Source organism: Vulpes vulpes, chromosome X (assembly GCF_048418805.1).
Source record: "Vulpes vulpes isolate BD-2025 chromosome X, VulVul3, whole genome shotgun sequence".
In the NCBI taxonomy this organism is placed as follows: Eukaryota; Metazoa; Chordata; class Mammalia; order Carnivora; family Canidae; genus Vulpes; species Vulpes vulpes.
This window is the reverse complement of record NC_132796.1, coordinates 41,025,017-41,034,407: the sequence shown is the minus strand read 5'-3', so window position 1 is coordinate 41,034,407 and position 9,391 is coordinate 41,025,017.

The window sequence follows — 9,391 nt, the reverse complement described above, 5'->3', positions numbered from 1 at the left end:
CTGGGGTTGTCCAGGCCTCTTTGCTCCCAGTGAGGTCAACGTGGCTCCACATTGTCCATCTCTGGGCCTTCCTGGGAAGCCGGTGACAAAAACCCTGAGGAACCTGGGGCTGCTAGGGCTGGGGGTTTACAAGGGGCTGACTCCATTGGAGACTGCCATACCCCTTCCTGAACATCTGCCTGGGGAGCAAGTTCCAAAGACAGACTTAACTCACATAGTTGCTGCTTTTCTGCATTCTTTTTGTTTGTTTGTTTATTACATTTTTGCAAAACATGTATGAATCTCTGAACTTGGTGCGCGTGGGTGGCTTAGTCGGTTAAGCGTCTGCCTTTGGCTCAGGTCATGATCCCAGGTCCCTGCTCAGTGGGGAGCCTGCTTCTCCCTCTCCTTCTGTCCCTCCCCCTTCATTTTGTCTCTCTCTCTCTCTCCTTCAAATAAATAAATAATCTTTTTAAAAAAATTCTTGAACTTAGAGTATTTCTACAAGTATTTAAATTTTATGTAAATGATGTCAATGCATGCGTTCTTCCACAGTGTGCCTTACTCTCTCAACATTATTTTCTGGTGATTACACCTTCCTTGGGTTTAGTACAATAACAACCCACAGATTGTATTATTCATTTTTTAACGGTATTTATTGATTTTTTTAAAAAAGATTTATTTATTTGAGAGAGAGAGAGCATGAGCAGGAGGGCCAGAGGGGGAGGAAGAGAAGCAGACTCCATGCAGATCAGAGAGCCTGAGGCAAGGCTTGATCTCAGAACCCTGAGAACACAACCTGAGCTGAAACCAAGAGTCAAACCTTCAACCTACTGAGCCACCCAGGGGGCCCCGTATGTATTGATTTTTCTTTAAGATTTTATTTATTTGAGAAAGAAAGAGACACAGAGAACAGGGGCAGGGGGAGGGGCAGAGGGAGAGGAACAAGCAGACTCCTGGCTGAACAGGGAGTCCCATGTGGGGCTCAATCCCAGGACCCTGAGATCATGACCTGAGCTCAAGTCAAACACTTAACCAACTGAGCCACCCAGGTGCTCCAATGGTATGTATTGATTAACAAACATTTTTAAATTGAAAATAGAAGGGTCAAATGATCTTTCCTGTGTGGTTTGTGTGTTTATATCTAATTTAAGAAATTCTTTTTTAGGGCTGCCTGGATGGCTCAGTCAGCTAAGCATGCGCCTTTGGCTATGGTCATTGCCAGGAACCTGCTTCTCCCTCTCCCTCTGCCCCTTCCCCCACCCGCTCATGCACTCTCTTGCACTCTCTCAAATAAATATATAAAATCTTTTTTTAAAAGGCATTCTTTTTTATCCTAAGCTTAAAAAGGTATTTCCTTACAACTTCTACTACAATCTTTAAAGTTTTGGGTTTCATGTTTATGTTTCAATTCCCCTACAACTGATTTGCATGTAAACTATGAAGTAAGTGTCTTTTCATATGTTTTCCCCTCATATGAATACTGGGTTATCCCAGCTACTGATTAAGATATCCATTCTTTCCCCACTAATCTGCTGTCTGTCTGTGTCGTAAGTCAAATGGATCTAGACAGTTCTGTTTCTGGGCACTGTTTTATTTGGGGTGTTTTATGTTTCCTTTCAACACTCTCACACTGCCTTGGTTACTACATGTTTATAATCTTGAAATCTGTTGGGCAATTTCCCCATGGCATTCTTTTTTAAGAGTGTCTGAAGCCATTACACTTCCATGATCTTAAAGTCAGCTTGTAAAGGTCCTCAGGAAACATTTTTTTTCTTTCTCAAGTTGTTATTTAAATTCCAGTTCATTAACATACAGTGTTATGTTAGTTTCAGTAGAATTTAGTGATTCATCACTTGCCTACAGTACCACCCAGTACTCATCACATCACCCAGTTACCCCATCCCAGCCACCACCCCCACCTCCCCTCCGGCAACCCTGTGTTCTTTATCGTTAGGAGTCTGTTTCCTGGCCTGCCTCTCTTTTTTCCCCCTCTATGTGCATCTGTTTTGTTTCTTAAATTCCACAGATGAGTGAAATCATATGGTATTTGTCTTTTTCTGACTTATTTCACTTAGCATAAGACACTCTAGTTCCACGTCATTGCAAATGGCAAGATTTCATTCTTTTTATTGCTGAATAATATTCCATCGTGTGAATGTATGTGTGTATATGTGTGTGTGTTCCACTTCTGTGGAGGCCGAGAAAAATTAAGGCCATTCCACCTCAAGTTTAGCATTAGCACAAGTACAGCCATCTTAAGCCCCTGGGAATAAGAGCTGAACTTTACAGGAAAAACTGCAGAATGTCCTCAGCAGGAATCCTATATCAGAAGGACAACAAAGCTCAGAATTGCCCTCAGCAGAGAATCCTATATCAGATTTTAAGAAACTCCCCCACCCTTTCCCCCATATTGGAATGGAAAAAATAAATTCCTCCACCCCTTCTGAAAATCCCCTAGACCAGCCCATAAAAAACCCAGCTATAAACCACTTCAGGGTCCAAGCCGCTGCTCTGCTGCGTGGGGTATACTTGGACCCAAGCTCGAGCTTGTAAATAAACCCTCGTGTACTTGCATTGGTGTCGGCTCCTTGGTGGTTTCTCGGATTCGCAATTTTGGGCACAACACTTCTTTATCCATTCATCAGTCTATTTACCCAAAGGATACAAAAATTATGGAAAGAGCCTAAATGTCCTCAGGAACACTTTTTAAGATTTTTGCCTGGAAGTGCATCGAATATAAGATTAATTTGGTGACTCTCAACATCTTGCTGATGTTGAGTCTTCCCGTGGATGAATATGGTATTACTCTTCATTTATTTTGGTCTCTTTTTCTGTCTTTCCATAAAATGTCATAATTTTTTTTACATTTGTTTTTATTGAAGTTTAATTTGCCAACATATAGTATAACACCCGGTGCTCCTCAGTGCCTGTCATAAAATGTCATAATTTGGAGCACCTGGGTGGCTCAGTGGTTGAGCATCTGCCTTCAACTCAGGGCATCGAGTCCCATATTGAGCTCCCCGCTGGGAGCCTGCTTCTCTCTCTGCCTGTGTCTCTGCCTCTCTCTGTGTGTCTCTCATGAATAAATAAATAATTTTTTTAAAAATGTCATAATTTGGCCATAAAAGTTGACTCTGGAGACAGGTGCATGAGTCAAAATCCTGAGTCTGCTCAGGTGCTCAACTTCCGGGAAAGTTGCTTAACCTTTCATAGCATCTTTATCTCCAAAATGGGGATAACATCATTCCTTATGTCATAGGACTGCCTTAAGGATTAGATATGTGTATAATGTACTTTGTACCATGCAGGGCACACAGTAATTGCTGTAATTATTTTCACAGTTCTTCCTAGATTTATATGTAGGGTCTTATATTTTTAGCTGCTATTGTAGATGCTATATATTTTTTGATAGACTATTTTTTAGCGAAATTTTAGGTTCACAATAAAATTGAGAAAGCAGAGAATTCTCATATACCCCTCTCATACATACACCCTCTCTCATTATCAACATGTCCTACTGGAGTGGTACATGTTCCAATCAATGAAAGTAGATGCACACACCATTATCACCCCAAGTCCACAGCTTATATTAGGGTTCACACTTGGTGTTGTACATTCTACAGGTCTAGAGAAATGTACAATGACATATGTCCACCACTACAGTATCATATGGAATAGTTTCACTGCCCTAAAAATCCTCTGTGGTCTGCCCAATTCAATTCACCCCACCTCCCCCAGCCGCTGGCAATGACAGATCTTTGTATTGTCTCCATAGTTTTGTGTTTCCCAAATGTTATATACTTGGAATCATACATTAGATAGCTTTTGCAGACTGGCTTCTTTTACTTAGTGTGCATTCAAGTTCCCTCCATGTCTTTTCAGGGCTTAATGGCACATTTCTTTTTAGCACTGAGTAATAGTCTATTGTCTGGATGTTCCACAGTTTATCCATTCAGCTACTGAAAGATGTCTTGGTTGCTTCCAAATTTTGGCAATCGTGAACAAAGCTGCTATAAACATCCATGTGCGTGTTTCTGTGCAGACATAAGTTTTCAGCTTTTTTGAATAATTACTTATAGCTTCAGCATATTTGGATAATCCAACTACATTGCCAAATTATATGGTAAGTGTTCTTAGTTTTGTAAGAAAGAGAATAACTGTCTTTCAAAGTGGCTGTACCATTTTGCATTCCCACTAGCAATGAATGAAAGTTCCAGTTGCTCAACATCCTCGCCAGCATTTGGTGTGTCAGCATTCTGGATTTTCACCGTTCTAATAGGTGTGTAGCGGTATCTCATTGTATTTTTTTTAAAGATTTTTATTTATTTACTCCTGAGAGACACACAGAGAGAGGCAGAGACATAGGCAGAAGGAGAAGCAGGCTCCCTGCTGAGCAGAGATCTCTATGCGGGAGGCTCGGAGGCTCAACCCCAGGACCCCCGGGATCCCCTCAACCACTGAGCCAACCCAAGTACCACTCTCATTGTATTAATTTGCAATTCTCTCCTGACAAAAGATGTGGAGCATCTTTTCTTATGCTGATTTGCCATCTACGTCTTCATTGGTAAGATGTTTGTTCAGATCTCTTGCCTATTTTTTTAATCAAGATGTTCATTTTCTTTTTTAAAAAAAGATTTCATTTATTTGTTTGAGACAGAGAGACAGCGAGCACAAGCAGGGAGGAGAGTCAGACAGAGAGGGAAAAGCAGACTCCCTGCTGAGCAGGGAGCCTTTCCTGGGACTCTATCTCAGGACCCCAGGATCATGACCTGAGCCAAAGGCAAATGCTTAACCAACTGAACCACCCAGGTGCCCCAGGATGTTCATTTTCTTATTGTTGAAATTGCATACTTTAAACAGCAGTCCTTTTTTTTTTTTAATTTTTATTTATTTATGATAGTCACAGAGAGAGAGAGAGAGAGAGAGAGAGAGAGAGAGAGAGAGAGAGGCAGAGACATAGGCAGAGGGAGAAGCAGGCTCCATGCAGGGAGCCCGACGTGGGATTGGAGCCCGACGTGGGATTCGATCCCGGGTCTCCAGGATCGCGCCCTGGGCCAAAGGCAAGCGCCAAACCACTACGCCACCCAGGGATCCCAGCAGTCCTTTATCAATATGTGTTTTGCAAATATTTTCTCCCAGTCTGTTGGGGAAGGTCATGGAAAAGACAAGACTGCCAGTTGACTCATCATGAGGACCTGGGCAATTAGAGGCTCCTTACCCCCTGCCCTATCCTTGGAATGTGGGCTTTGCTTGCCTTTCCCTCTTCTGGAGGCTGCTCTGAGGACACAGCCTTGAGATAGTGATGTGGTGTTGGGACTACCGGCATGGTATATGTGACTGAACCTACTTAGGGCATCTGTATAAACTTTTAAGATTTGATAGGCGGGGGTGCCTGGGTGGCTCCATCCACTAAGTGTCTGCCTTGGTTGAGGTCATGATCCCGGGGTCCTGGGATTCAGCCTGCCTCATAGAGATCTCTGCTCAGCAGGGAGCCTCCTTCTCCCTCTCCCTCTGCCCCTCCCCACCACATATGCTCTCTCTCTCTCTCTCTTTCAAATAAATAAATAAAATATATTTTTAAAAAAGATTGAGGGCAGCCTGGGTGGCTGAGTGGCTTGCCTGCCTTCAGCACAGGGCGTGATCCTGGATTCCTGGGATCAAGTCCCACGTTGGGCTCCCTGCATGGAGCCTGCTTCTCCCTCTGCCTGTGTCTCTACCTCTCTCTCTCTCTCTTCTCTCTCTCTCTCTCTCTCTCATAAATAAATAAAATCTTAAAAAAATTAAAAATAAAAATAAAAAAAGATTGAGTGGGTGGGTGCAGGGATCCATTCATTTGCTGCCACCCAAGACAAGCCTGGTATGTAAGCTCCTTTAAAAAAAAAAAAAGATTGGGATCCCTGGGTGGCGCAGCGGTTTGGCGCCTGCCTTTGGCCCAGGGTGCGATCCTGGAGACCCGGGATCGAATCCCACATCGGGCTCCCGGTGCATGGAACCTGCTTCTCCCTCTGCCTATGTCTCTGCCTTTCTCTCTCTCTCTCTCTCTCTGTGACTATCATAAATAAAAAAAAAAAAAAAGATTTTATTTATTTGTGAGAGACACAGAGAGAAAGAGAGGCAGGGAGAAGCAGGCTTCCTGCAAGGAGCCCGATGTGGGACTCGATTTCAGATCCCAGGATCATGCCCTGAGCTGAAGGCAGATGCTCAACCACTGAGCCACCCAGGCGTCCCGTAAGCTCCTTTTGCTTATTAAACCTGTCCCTTGGGGATCCCTGGGTGGCGCAGCGGTTTAGCGCCTGCCTTTGGCCCAGGGCGCGATCCTGGAGACCCGGGATCGAATCCCACGTCGGGCTCCCGGTGCATGGAGCCTGCTTCTCCCTCTGCCTGTGTCTCTGCCTCTCTCTCTCTCTCTCTCTCTCTCTCTGTGACTATCATAAATAAATAAAAAAAAATTAAAAAAAAAATAAAAGGCAATACTGTAAAAAAAATAAATAAATAAAAAATAAACCTGTCCCTTGGGCAGCCCCGGTGGCGCAGCGGTTTAGCACCGCCTGCAGCCCAGGGTGTGATCATAGAGAACCGGGATCGAGTTCCACATCGGGCTCCCTGCTTGGAGCCTGCTTCTCCCTCTGCTGTGTCTCTGCCTCTCTCTCTCTCCCTGTGTTTCTCATGAATAAATAAATAAAATCTTAAAAAAAAAAACCTGCCTTCTAACAATCTGGAATGGGCTTACCTTTCTTCCGTCTCTCTCTGCCCTCCCTGTTTGGGGGCCAGCTTCAGATTACACCTGGGAACCTCCCAAGCAGCTTACAAAACCAACAATTGGTGAGCCATCCAGGAGACCAGAAAAATGGGCCTTGGGAGTGAGATATCCATGGGGGAAGTCCTGAGTTGGCCTTGGCTGTTGACCTCTACGTGGGGAGGGGTGGCCCATATGTCAGATGCTGAGGACCACCATGTGAGTACAAGGTCACCTTGAAAATGCTGACTGGGGTTTGTTTGGGGAACTGTGCAGTACACACACTGGCAAAGAAGGGAAATGCATGGTTGCCACAGTGAGCTGGCCTCTCCTGTGGGCATTCATCTGGCCCCCAATGCCCAGCTAAAGGTAGGGAGTTAGAAGAAAAGCTAAGGTTGGAGAAGTATGTGTGATTGTGCACTACTCTACTAGCTTCGGGGTTGGCAGATAAGGTAGGGAAACAGGATAATGAGTTAGAGGTCTTTTTTTAAAAAGTCATCTCTGCACTCAATGTGGGGCTCGAACTCGCAACCCCAAGATCAAGAGTCGCATGATCCACCAACTGAGCCAACCAGGCACCCCCAGTGAGAGGTCTTATTGCATGTTGTTTGGTAAAGCTAGGAGAGTCTAACATGCTTCAGTTTATGATCTGGTACTTGCAACAAAGACCAATGAGGATGCTAAGAGGTGGAATTTCTAAGAAAGTTAAGAAAGAGAAGAGGAGGATGAAGAAATGCATGAAATGCCCCCATGCCTTTTGACCCCTCATACTAAGGAAAATTTTAAAAAGCAATTACCCCAACACTCCTAGGAGAAAGCTTCCATTCTCTCTCTGTCCCAGGAAGTTGTAAATCATTTCATGTCTTTGAAACATAAACACTCCAGGAGATAACAAAAACATTGACCACAGCACCAAAGACAGAAAGGGAGAGGCTTTTAAAAATACATACTGTTGCAGGAGTTCACTAGCCCCTAATCCAGTCCACGGCCTCCATAAGATCACAAATATCAGTAAAAAGCATTAGCCGTGTGAGTGGGCACCCGATTCGTGGTGAGAGTTTCAGGGTGAAAGCTGAATAGGTAGAAAGTTGCAGAAGGTCTGCAGAAAAGGAATATTGAGAAAAGAATTTTATGTGTAAGAAAGCGAAGAGATTATATTAGTCAACAAGAAAAAATAGAGTTTTAATGTCAAAAGTACACCAGTACCAAATTAGAATTTGATTTGCTCTCTGTTAAGAGGGCAAAGTTTTGTTAGATTATTGGCCTGTTCTTAATATGAAATTGTAGGGACGCCTGGGTGGCTTAGTGATAGAGCGTCTGCCTTCAGCTTGGAGCATGATCCCACGGTCCCAGGATCGAGTCCCATATCGGGCTCCCCGCAGGGAGCCTGCTTCTCCCTCTGCCTATGTCTCTGCCTTTCTCTGTGTGTCTCTCATGAATAAATAAATAAATAAAATCTTAAAAAAAAAGAATCTGGGGCCATCATCTGGAATTCCCAACTAGTGAAGGATTAGCAAATTGATTATATCAGCCTCCACTCCCTCTGAGTAAGGGCTCTAGATATGCCTTGGTTTGTGTGGACATGGCATCTGGCCTAACCCACGTTTTTCCCCTGTTGCCAGGCAGACCAGACTACCACCATTAGGGGATTTAAACAAATAATAAAACTATATAAAGTTACCGTCATTGACAAAAGAGTGATTGGGGGTCATATTTCATCTCCCCTGTAACCAACAAGCAGCAGGGTTGGTAGAAATGAAGAATGAAATATTAAAACAACAGATTAAATTATGAACAGGTAAAAACCACTTTGGCCAGGTGGATTAAAGTACTGACCTAAGCTTTATTTTTTAATATATTTTTAAAAGATTTTATTTATTTATTCATGAGAGACACACACACACAGAGAGAGAGAGAGAGAGGTGCAGAGACACAGGCAGAGGGAGAAGCAGGCTCCATGCAGGGAGCCTGACGTGCGACTCGATCCCGGGTCTCCAGGATCAGGCCCCAGGCTGAAGGCGACGCTAAACTGCTGAGCCACCAGGGCTGCCCCTGACCTAGGCTTTAATGCATTAAAATTGGTCATTAAAATGACCAATCAGCAGGACCTGTTGTCCCGTATTCCAGAGTGAGGTCCCCTGATGAAGCACCTAACACGTAAAGTTGTTAGAACAGCCATTACCTCAACTCTCACCGTGGATCAATGTGCTATGCTACTGAGAACACCAAGTCCCATCAAACCTGGGAAAGGCATTATCTACTGGTATTTACAATGGGATATCCCAGGATATCCCACCAGGATGGGTGAGTTACTCTGCACCCCTGGGTGAGGGGGAACTACTCAATCTCCACTGGGATTTCATCATCCTTCTGCAAGCCAGAACCATTGAAATGAACTATACATAAAATGGAGCATGCACCACCAAATGAGGGGAGAAGGGGGGGTCCTGGTTTGACATATCCTGTCCCCAGTCCATCTCCTCACACTTGACAGTGCTGCCTCCCCCGGCCAGCATATATGGTGTGCACAACCTGGTCAAACCCCTAAGGTTGCAAACCTCCCTCTCCTCAAGGCCAGATGAGCACATTCAGTTTTGCACGGGTCCATTTGGCCACCTTCTTTGTTGCCGCCATGCCAATGTTACAGCACACATAGAAACCTACTAAATTCAC